The following is a 13,275-nucleotide window of genomic DNA, read 5'->3' on the forward strand; positions in this document are numbered from 1 at the left end:
AAGCAATATAATCTAGGGAGCAACTGATCCACTCTAGGCAATAGCATTAAAAAGTCAATGCAATTTTAAAATGCTAATTTTAAGTTCCTTCTATACATTTATTTTTATGACTTTAATATTCATGAATTTTTCCCCTACCAGGAAGCTTTCATTGCTATGTATCCAGTATGCAATGAAAAATACTTCTAGAGTGAAATTAAATAAGGCAATTCAAATGCTTGAATTTACTGTTTCACAATCCCTTGTGATTTAAAAATTCCATTTCTGCTTCCTGAAAGGTTTATGAAAATTTTCAGCTTTTGTTAATAGAAAACAAATAGAGCTAGTCTGATCCTTGGACAATGGTGTATAACCCAGTCCATGCTTGATGCATTTCCAACTTGTGCTAGTGGGAGATATAGCCACTGAGGCATTGGGCTTAAATTCACATGATGATATGACATCAGAGTATGATTTGAATGAGGGTTGGATATGTTCAATATGAGACAATTGAAAAAAAAGCCAAGGGACATTTATTCAAGCATATTTGTTAGTATATAGTTGGTTTAATAATCATCAAAGTAGCTAATGTCTTACATAAACTCTATTTTTTTGATGCACTTGACAGAGAAAGAGGCTCACTGGAGATATTAAGAGATTAGAAAGTCCAATCCAATGTTCAGAATGTTTTCAATATAGGGAAGAAGGAGGAGGGCTATTGAATAAATTGAATACCTGAGAATAGAAATAATTGCTCATGACTGACTGCTTTTATAAAACACACCGTTTTACTTTCTGGTTTAAAATTAAAAATTTATGGAAATGCCCATCATTCAAAGAGAAAGAATAAAACAGAGGTGAAAAGATAAAAAGGAAAAAAAAGGGTTGGGAAAATCCAATTATCTTGGTGATAGAAATATTGTTCAACTTATTTTCAGGATCTGGATAATTTCTTTTCAGCCCAAAGTTTCTGTATTTGAGTTCTATATTTTTTCATTTGTAGAATGTTTTTGCTAGTTGCTACCAGTAAAATGCTAAATTGGCTTTTAGTAATAATTTTCTCCTAGTAATTTCAATGTATGTCAAACAAAATATAGTGTTGAAACTAAATCCTATTATTTCCTGTTCCAAATTAATAAGCATCAAATCAAACTCCATATTTAACCTTGCTCACTATATATTCTGTAGGCCAACATTGTAGAATAAAATAATATTCAAGGCCCAGCAAGGAAGGTGTTAGTGGAACTGAAGTTTGAACCCATATCTGTCACAAGTAAAGTTCCAGGCTCAGCCAAAGTCTGTAAGACTAACATGAACATTCAGGATATATAAAGACTCTACTATCAATCCCTCTTATCATTCCAGAATTCTGAATAGTAGGAAATATGTCCCTGAGAATCTTTACTTTGAGTGTAGATGAGAAAAAGAGGGTTAACAAAATTTCAGTGACAACTATGTTCAACTCATTTTGCTTATTTATAAAAAATGTATCAAATTTCTATATTAGTATACATATTCTATATAGAGAGGCTGGATGGAGTATCTACTAACTCCTCACTGAATAGGAATCTCACAAATCCTCCATATAATATGATTATATTGCCATTGTAGTAATCGACATCATATAGTAGTAATAGTACTACTAGTAGGAAGATTTATACAAAACAATGCATTAATCATTTAATGTATGTGGATTAGAGTAAGTTATGTTTTCACTGCTAAACAAATAAAAATGATTACTTTATCTCAACGGAAACATTTTTTTGTTGGCAACAAAATGTCATTTCAGTTCTCTTAGTGAAAAATTCTAAATGTGACTCAAGAAAAAGCAAGGCCTGAAAACTTTGATCTTGAATCCAGAGACTATATTGAAACAATCAAAGACCATTTTCACTAATAGAAATTATAGAATTATCTTAATAGATGCCAAAGAAGCATTTAACAAAATATAATACTCATTCCTAATAAAAATACCAGAAAACATAGGGATAAGTGGAATTTTCCTTAAAATGATGAATAACATCTATCTAAAACCACTAGCAAGCATTACATGCAATTAGGATAAGTTAAAAGTATTTCCAATAAAATTAGGAGTGAAATAAAATTGTCTGCTATTATTCAATATTGTACTACAACTGTAAGCTTTAGCAATAAGAGAAGAAAAAAGAATTAAAGGAATTAGAATGGGTAGGTAATAAGGAAACAAAACCATCCATATTTTCAGATGATACAATGGTATAGAGAATCCTAGAGAATCAATTAAACTACAACTAAACTAAAAACAACAACTTTAGAAAGTTGCAGGATATAAAATAAATCCACATAAATCATCAGCATGTCTATATTTTACCAACAAATTATAGCAGCAAGAGATGCAAAGAGAAATTCCATTTAAAATCATTGTCAATAATATAAAATATTTGGGAGTCTAGCTGCCAAGACAAAATCAAGAACTATATAAACACAATTACAAAACACTTTCTCCACACATAAAGTTATATTGAAACAATTGAAAAATATCAATTGCAAAAAATGATGATTCTATCTAAATTAGTCTACTTGCTCAGTGTCATACCAACCAAACTGTCAAAAAAATTCATTTATACAACTAGAAAATATAATAACAAAATTCATTTGGATGAACAAAAAAATCAAGAATATCAAGAGAATTGATGAAAAAAATGCAAAGAAAGGTAGTTTGGCCACAATAGATCTAGTACTATATTATAAAGCAGTGATCATCAAAACCATTTGATACTGGATAAGAAATAGTGGATAGGTTTAGGTACACATGAGACAATTATCAATGACTATAATAATCTAGTGTTTGATAAATCCCCAAACTCCTGCTTCTGGATAAAAACTTACTATTTCATAAAAATTGCTGGGAAAATAATATGTCAGAAATTTGGCATAGACCAACATCTCATACCTCATATCAAAGTAAGATCAAAATGGGTACATGATTTCAGTGTAAAGAGTGATACTATAAGCAAATTAGGAGAGCAAGGGATAGTCTATCTGTCAGACTTTTGGAGAAGGGAGGAATTCGTGTCCAAAGAATAACAAGAGAACATTCTGAAATGCAAAATGGGTAATTTTGATTACATTAAAATTAAAGTTTTTGTACAAACATAACCAATGCAGCCAAGATTAGATGGGAAGTAGAAAGCTGGGATTAATTTTTATAGTCAATGTTTCTGATCAAGGCTTCATTTCTAAAATATAGAGAACTGACTCAAATTTATAAGACTACAAGTCATTCCCCAATTGATAAATGGTCAAAGAATATGAACAAACACTTTTCAGATAAAGAAATTAAAGGTACTCCTAGTCATATGAGAAAAATGCTCTAAATCTCTATTAACTAGAGAAATGCAAATTAAGATAACTCTGAGATGCCAAGTCATACTTCTCAGATTGGCTAAGATTACAAGAAAAGATAATGTTACATACTGGAGGAGATGTGGGAAAATGAGACACTAATGCATTATTGATGTTGTGAACTGATCCAATTCTGGAGAGCAATTTGCAACTATGCCCAAAGAGACATAAAATTGTGCATACCCTTTGATTTACTACTAGGTCTATATCCCAAAGAGAGCATAAAAAAAGGAAAAGGACTCACATGTTCAAAAAATGTTTGCAGTAAACTTTGTAGTGGCAAAGAATTGTAAATGGAATGAATGTCCAAGTATTGGGGAATAGCTGAATAAGGTATGATATATGAATGTAATGAAATATCATTGTTCTATAAGAAATGATGAGCAGACTGGTTTCATAAAAGCCTGGAAAGATTTACAAGAACTGATGCTTAGTGAAATGTGCAGAATTAAGAGAACATCGTACAGTAAAAACAATACTACATGATGATCAACTGTAATGAACTAAGTTCTTTTCAATAGTGGAGTGATTTAAGTTAATTCCAATAGCTGTGATGAAAAGTGTCATCTGCATGCTGAGAAAGAACTATGAGGACTGAATGTACATCAAAGCATAGTATTTTTCACCTTTATTGATTGTTTTTGTTTGCTTGCTAATTTTTCCCCCTTTTTGTGTTTTTTTAAACTTTAGAACTGAATTTTTCTTGTACAGCATGATGGAAATATGTTTGCAAGTATGGCACAAATTTAGTGTATACCAGATTCGTTGCAATGTTGGCAGGGGGGCAGAAAAAGAGAAAAGATTGGAGCAAAAAATATTGCAGAGGTAAATGGTGAAGACTATCTTTCCATATATTGGAAATTTTTAAAAATAAATAATTTTTTTTTAATTACGAGCAGACTAATTTCAGAAAAGCCTGGAAAGACTTACATGAACTTATGCTGAGTGAAGTGAATAGAACTATGAGAGCATTATACATAGTAACAATAAGAGTATGTGATGATCAATTGTGATGGATTCTTTTCAGCAATGAGATAATGTCATCTTCATCCAGAGAGAGAACTTTGGAGACTGAATATTGACTGAAGCATAGGATTTTCACCTGGTTATTTGTTTATTTTGGTATTTTTCCCTTTTGATCTGATTTTTTGGTATAACGACAAATATGGAAAGATATTAAAAAGAACTGAACATATTTAAGCTATATCAAATTGTTTACTATCTTGAGGAGTGGGAAGATGAGGGAGAAAAATTTGGAACATAAGGTTTTACAAAGGTGAATAGCAAAAACTCTCATTATATGTATTTGGAAAATAATGTTTTTTATTAAAATGTCAAAATAACATAATTCAGCAAAAATAATAAAATTACTTTTTTCTTCATTGAGTAAAACAAACATTGTAAGGTGAACCAGGAGAAAGTTAAATTAGGAGACTGAGTAGCATGCTGAAATCAATGCTGAGAAAAATAAATTATAAAAAATTGGCTCCTATATCATATCAATTTATCTGTATTTTTGGAATGATAAAATGAATAATAGTGGCCCCTGAAAGTATTCAAACAAATCCAATTTAACATTAAAGAGACCTTAGGCCCTAGAAACCCAGGTATCTTTAGAAGGATGATTTTTTTTAATCAAAAAGGATTAAAAGAATTGATAGCTATTCTCAGAACTTATGAGAATTCACATAAGAAAGTAGTAGTAAGATCTGACAACAAAATATGTCACTGGATGTTAAAATATAACCAAAAGTGGTTTTTCTCTAGACAAAGTCTATCAAATAGAAAAAAAATCCAAGACTAGAAATAAAAGTAGTCCATGGGTATCATCTAAAGGAATTCAACTAAGAGTATCCTATCAAGGAAAAAATGGTTTAGTCATAGGGATTTATTTATATATGTAAATTAGAATATATTCATCACCACTAGAAATTATATAAAAATTATCCTTTGGGAACCTAGAGTTATTGATTGAGGTACATTTTACAGAAAATGGTGGAAACTATACATTGTGTGAGCTCAGGTTTCTAAATTTCAGTATTTATCAAATATCTAGAAAGATGTGAGAAGATGACTAGAATTTGACCTGAGGAGTTCATATTCTTTAAAACCTAACAATTGACAAAGTCCTCTACTACAAAAGCAAATTTCAAGATATTCATGAGAATTCAACAAATAAATCATATTGATCCCAGAACATCATTGTAGATAGAACTGTTACCTGCAATAATTCATAAATATTGACCAATAAAAACATAAGAACGTGATAAATATATTCTTGCTGTTACACATGTTACAAACTATGTGGAATAAATAGAATTTGAAATAAGGCCTAGCAAAATAAATTAATACTATGTGTTAGTATTATAAGAATAATTAATTAATAATAATAAGGAACATTTCATCATCAATTGTCATGTCTGCTACCGGAATTAATCCAAAGATGTTTCTAGTGAATCTATGCAAAAAGAGCTTAAATTCTAGTATTTTCATTTAACTACAAAATTCAATCTGAAATTGCCCATAGACCAAGTCTATCTCTATTAAAATTATGTCTATTATTAGAATTATTCCAAAGATGCTTTGTGATCACTATAAATTTTATATTTTTGACATGTTTGCTTATATGATGTCATATATTACATGTCATTTTTGACATATGATATATGACACCTCTGGGTCAGATAAGACTTTCAGCTTTTTGACTGGATGAGTTCTTGACCTGCTTCAAGAGCCTTGAGTTATTCTCCTTCAGTTACTTCAGATAGTCAATGTTGGATCTTCCTATTAATAAAGAAATTCTCCCTATCCAAGATTCACTCAAGGCCAGTAGCACTAAAAGAACCAGAACCTGTACCACATTTGGGTTTGATTTGGAATGACTCAAATCTGGTAATGATTAACTTTGTTCAACCAAGCCAGTTTTTAGTATATTTAATCTTGCCACTTGACTCCCAATTTTGAAAGTTGCATCTTTGAGAATGAACCTCTGTCTTTTATATTGCCAGTGTGTTTGTGTGTGTGTGTGTGTGTGTGTGTGTACGTGCATGTGTTCATGCCTTGCTTGCTTGCTTCCAGGGCTATATATAACAATAAAATTCGTGATTGTATCATTTCCCTGAATGTTAATTTTAAAGAAATTCTCCAACGTAGGTATTTTTTTTAACTCAAGTCTTGAGAAGTCAAATAAATATGCTTTTAATGAGTCAACACAAACTGGGAAGATCTATAGGAACTCATGCAATATGAACTGTGTAAAATCAGAAGAACATTGTATACAGTAAGAGCAATATTGTAAGGTCAACCAACTGTAAAAGAAAGATACTCTTATCAAATCAGTGATCCAAGATGATTTCAAAAGAACCATGATGAAAAATTCCAGAGTGTGTATGTGAACTCATGAATTCTTGGTGCAGATTGAAGCAGATTTCTTTTTTATTATATTTTATATTTATTGTTTTATTTTATTTGTTTTCTTTTACAACATGGCTAATATATAAATATGTTCTGCATGACTTCACATGCCTTCTTTGCTTTCTCAAGAAGTTGACAGAGGTAGGAAAGGAGAAAAAATTTGAAGTCAAGAAAATTTTTAAATATTGTTAAAATGTGTATGTAATTAGGAAATATTTGAAGAAATATATTAAAATAATTAGAAAAAATTAGAAAAAAATGTCACAAAGCAAGTAAGTTTGTAAGGCTAGATTTGAACTTTGTTTTTCCTAACTCCATGCCCAGCTTTAATTAGATATTTCACTTTCACAGATTCATCTCCCCATATCTTTTATCTATTGGTTCTAGTTCTGCCCTCTAGGTGCAAGTAGGTCCATTCCAATTTCTGTTCAACTTGACAATTCTTCAAATATACTATTACTCTACATTCTACAGTTCAAAACATTTTTTTTCACAAGATCCAGAGTTGAATAGAATCAGTGGTCCAACCCAAACTCTTCTTATATTTTTGTATGATTTTCCATTGTAATTAACAACTGGCCATGCACCATTTGTTAAACCTAATTTTTTTTTTTTTTTAGCAAACTATAGGACTTTGGGGAGCTTTCACAAGAGAATCTGACAGATCAGTCATGCATAAATGGGAAAGAATCCAACATCTCCTATTATAACCCTTTTGTATGTTTCTAATGGTCTAACTCAATATATTCAATCTAAATTTACTTTTATGCAATTTCAACTCATTGCTTCAAGTTCTTGTTATGGCAAGCATATGAACACATGTACTCCTTCCCTATAACATCTCTTCAGTACTTGAAGATAGCTGTCCTGTGCTACCCGAATTTCTTATCTTCAGGTTAAACATCTTCCTTGTCTAGAATTGCCATAACCTCAAAGACTTTCATCATTATAGGTTACTTTCCTCTGTATACTCCATATTATTAATGTTTTTTCCAAACATAACAATTAGAATTAAACACAGTAATCCAAATGTTATCTGACATGGGCAGAGGATAGTAGAATTATTATTAGATGGACTGATGTCTAGTCAAATCTCCTCAGTGTGTTTTAGTGAAGTTGATGTCTGAAACTAAATCTAAGACATTAGGTTTGTCCCCATTAAATGTTATCTTATTTGATATAGTTCAACAACCTAGGGTTTTTTGGATCCTAACTCTGTTAATCACCCCTTCCAGCTTTGTTATCTTCTGATTTTATAATCCTATGTTGATGTAGGCCCTCATGTTCTCTCACTCTTAGATTATTACAACAGCTTTTGGTTTGCTTGCCACATTTCTCTCCCTATTCCAGCCTATCCTCCAATCAGTTGCCAAAGTGATTTTCCAAAATGTAGTTCCTGCCATGTCATTCTCTGACTCAATAAATTTTAGTTTTAAGAAAGTCCTTATCACCTCCAGGATCATTTATAAAATTTGGTGTTCAAAACTATTTATAATGTATCTGCTCTACTTTCTCTCCATATACTCTTTAATCAAGTAAATATTCTGTTTATACATATTTGTTTGTTCCCCCACAAACACATTAGATTGGGATCTCCTCAAAGGCAGGGACTGTTTTTGTCATTCTTTGTATTTCCACTCTTAGTACTATGTCTGGGACATAGTAGGAAGCTAATAAATGCTCATTGATTGACTAGGACTTTATCCAAATCATTGGTGAGAAATTATTAAACAACAGAAAACCAAACATAGTTGGAGACCCTCTTGGAAAGGTTATCAGAGCATTAAAGGCTCGTCTGTAAGTATATCCAGTTAATAATTTACAAGTACCTTTAACAATACTATTGCTTATCTGACATCATTCCATATTTTCTCAACAAATAGCATGAAATACGTGTTTTTTTTTTCCTGTAAGATATCCCTACTCTACCAGCATTAAAATCCTGTAAAAAGAATTTAATTAGGTATGACCTGTTTTTGATTAGATCATACAGATTTTTTTTAAACCTCCATTTTCTTTTCTAGGTATTCATTAATCAGCTCTTTAGTATTATCAGCAAGATTTTTTCCAGCAATCTAGATCAAGTTTACTGATTCATGGGTTGCAGAATTTATTCTTCCTTTTAAAAATAATTAAGAAAACATTTGCTCTTCTTTATTCAATTGATACTGCTATCTCTCTCTCTCTCTCTCTCTCTCTCTCTCTCTCTCTCTCTCTCTCTTTCTCCTTAGTCTTTGAAAGCTCATAGAAAGTGATTCAGTATTTGAAGGTAGTTTGAGCCTGATGACTTAAAATCAAAAGCAAATTTTTTTGTCAATTTTATCCAACTCTTTTTGACCCCATTAGATGTTTTCTTGGAAAAGATACTGGAGTGATTTGTCATTTCCTTCTCCAGCTCATTTTACAAATGAGGAAACTAAGGGTTAAGTAGCTTGCCTAGAGTCACATAGCTAGTAAATGTCCAAGGCCAAATTTAAACTCAGGTCCTTCTGATTCCCATGCTGCCACTCTACCCACTCACTGTGTCATCTAGCCACACCCCTGCCCCACTCCAGTAATCTATATTACTATCTCCTTTCTTAATTTGAGGTAACGACTTTTATTCTGTTCTCTCCAAGTCAAAAATCATTTTTCTGTCAGAGGGAAAAAACCCATAACAAAAAAGATTTGAACATTTTTCTCTTCACTGATTATGATTATCAGTTATCAATTACTTCTTATATACAAGGAATTATGTGCTAGGTTCTGAAAATAGCAAGGGAGATAAGATACAATTCCTGCTTTAAGAAAAATTAATGAGAAGGAAACTATATAGGATGATAATTCTAGATAAGGGCAGCTATGTTAAGTGTAGTCAGGTGCAGATAAAGACCTTTTTAAGATTGCATTTTTTCTCTACACACACACCCACACCCACCCATACACACACACACACACACACACACACACACACACACACACATACACACACACTCACTCACTCACTCACACACACACTTTCCCTCCATTGGTTTTGTTTTTTAAATAACCATCAGCAACAATTAAAAATGTAGTGTTAGCATGGGTTTTTAACCATCAGGTGACACTTTTAACCATTATCATGATCCTCTTCAACAGGAAGAATTAAAATGGAGAGTAGTCATACATTCACTCCCAGAATATAGCTTCTACTCCAACTTTTTAATTAGAAGTGCAGAGGGAAATGCTAAAGTCTCTTTGTCTTCCTGAGACAGAATGATATTCCACTTCAATTTCCTTCTGGATTACATAAAACTAGGGGTTACAGAACTATGGATTTACCCAGTTAAATTTGCTCTAAGTCCTCTCCTCCCAATATTCACCTCAGCCTCTTTGGACTCTTATATTTCATTGAACCCTGGTAATGTGAAAGTGGCATAATGGACATGGCTTCTATTCTCTTTAATGAATAGAATATGATTTAAAATATACACCATTTTAATGTTATTTTAGAAGCAATAAAATCAATAAAACAACAGACAATAAAATACAGTAAGGCACCACACCTGAATCTTATTCTAGAATCATGGATCCTTTAGATAGTGGTTTTCTCTAAACCCAGGGATTCTAGAGGAAAAAATAACACCGTTACATTTGTTTAGTTTCCTACTGCCACAGTTTCTATGATTAAACAAAAGGGTATAAAATACAAAGGGCTCCAAATGATGATTGATTCAAAATTCCATTGGGGATTTTTCTCTAAAAAATAATGCCTTCTATCCATGAATGTTTGAAATGCTTCTTTACCTCATCCTGAACAAGTCACTGACTTGTATAATAATCCAATGTAATTGCCTTTATGTTTGCCAAGGGTCTTTGACCTTGCTTGTCTGTTTATGTAATGCCTGACAAAAGAAACCTAGTTTTCAATTATAATGTTCTGCTTCATGAATGAGGGCAAATTTGGAGCCCTTGCTCTCAAATCATGATGTTTTATTCCAGAGTAGAGGAAAATCATAACTATGTTACCATTTTTAAAAAATGAAGTTATGCTTAAAAATTATATTTTGGTAAAAAATAAATTAAAAAGTTATCTAAAAAACTGGGTAAACTTACCCAGAGTAAAGAATTCTGACCAGTCAAATATCTAACTCCTTAAAAAGTAAGAAGTTTATAAAATGAAATAAAATAATATAAATCAAAAGGAAAGCAGTTCTTACAAAATAATTATAAGAAAAGGAAGTTCAAAAAGGGACACAAACAATTGAGTACTATTAAAATTTAATTTTTGTTCAGTCCTGCTTTCAGTCTTGTTTGATTCTACATGACACCATGTGGGGGTCATCTTTGCCATTTCTTGACAAGATACTGGAGTAGCTTGCCATTTCCTTATCCAGTTCATTTTACAGATGAGAAAGCTAAGGAAACAGTTTTAAGTGACTTACCCAGGGTCACACAGATAGTAAATGTCCAAGGTTGAATTTGAATTTAGGTCTTCCTATCTTTGAATTCCAGGCTACTTGCTCTATCCACTGTGTCACTTAGCTGTCTTTAAAATGTGATATAGATATAGACATATGTAGATATCTATAAATATGTTATGAATGATGCAATCCATAGTTTCAAATACAACTTTCTCTTTTTCTGTTCTTTATAAATGGAATTTTGGGGGGTTGCAAATTTTTTTTGCAAAGTCAGAACAACTAAAAAATTAAAATATGATTTCCACAAAACATTTTAAAGTTAAATACAATTTGTTGTCATGTGATCAGATAAGCAGAAAATTAGACACTTTGATTATTCTTCACTAACTCTTAAAAATCTTTAAAAGAAGAATAAGGAAACAAGGAGGCAAATAAGGTAACAGTTTTTCAAATTAATACAGTGAAATTTAATTCTTAAGGCATTCAGCACTCCTTCTTTACCAACCTCCATGCTCTTCCAGGTTGTGTGAACTGATTCATGTTTTTGCTTTGGGGTTAATATAGGGATTCCTCTCCTAATTACAGCAAGCTGATTTCACTGACTCTATCCAGCCTTATGATAAAGAGAGGAGACCAGTGCCTCTTTGTTTAGGGAACCCAAAGCTGCAGACATCCTGGCCATAACAATTTTCCATGCACTTCCAAAACTTACAAAAACCAGCAAATACTAATTAGAACAAATTAGAGAAAGGAGTTAGTGGAACTGATCAAGGGACAGCCTATGTGGCTGTACCAGAATTGAAGGAAAGAGGACTAACATTTATTAAGTCCACAGTCTTCTTGCTACAGATGCTAACCCAGGTGAAAGTCATATTAAAGGTTCACTTGGAAAGAGGTCAAACAGTTTCAGTTTAACTCCATGGATACTGAACCAATATGCAATAAAACACAGAAGACTGGATAATGTGATGAGATATATCCAAGATATCTCATATACAATATACCTATACAACATAAATATATAAGAAACAATATAAATAAAAACATTTTATTATTCAGAAAAAAATAGAACTTGATCAATGGAACAGTTTAGGTATATAATACAAAGAAACAAACAATGGAATGTTTTAGTTTTATTATACAAAGAAACAAGTAATTTAGTGTTTGTTATACCCAGAAATATAAGCTATTGGAGCAAGGTTTTATTATCTGACAATTTTTTTTTGGAAAAATTGAAAAATGTATGGCAGAAAGTAGATACAAATAAACATTTTATACATATATAAAGGTAAGATCAAAATATATACATTGTTTAGATGTAAAAGATGGCATCATAAATAAATTAGTGGAGCACTGAAGAAATTGCCTGTGATCTATATGGATAGGGCAAGAGTTCATATCAAAATAAGAGAAATGTTCAAAAGAGATAAGTTTTTATTGCATACACTTAAATGCTTTTGCACAAACAAAATCAATGCAACTATAATTAGAAGAAAAGCAGAAAACTGACAAAAGATCTTAGCTGCAAGATTGTCTAATAAAAATTTTCTTTCTAAAAATATATATTGGAATCTTTGTTAAATTTAAAAACATAAATATGAAACAAATCCCAATTAGATAAATGGTTAAAGGATATGAATACGTACTTTTCAGAGAAAGAAAAATTCAAACTATTAATCTAAACCATATGAAAAGAAAACGCTCTGTCACTAATGATAGAGGAATGCAAATTTAAACAACTCTAAGATATTAACCCCTTACCTATCTGATTGGCTAAGATGACAAAAAAAAAAAAAAAAAAAAAAAAAGGAAAAGATGGAAATCATGTAGGAAAACAGATACTGTAACACATTGTTGGTGGAGCTATGGTCCAACCATTTTGGAAAGCAATTTGAAGGTATGTACCCAAACCTATTAAATCATGTATATCCTTGAACCCAATGATATCACTCTATAAAGAGATTAAAAAAAAAGAAATATAGAAACTCCTTCTTGTGGTGGAATATAATGAGTAAAAGAAAGAATTTCCTTCTATCATGGAATGGCTGAACAAGTTATATATGATTTTGTGTTGTAGGAAATAATAAAAGAGATGATTTTAGGAAAAAAACTCTCA

Source organism: Sarcophilus harrisii, chromosome 1, assembly GCF_902635505.1.
Source record: "Sarcophilus harrisii chromosome 1, mSarHar1.11, whole genome shotgun sequence".
Taxonomy (NCBI): Eukaryota; Metazoa; Chordata; class Mammalia; order Dasyuromorphia; family Dasyuridae; genus Sarcophilus; species Sarcophilus harrisii.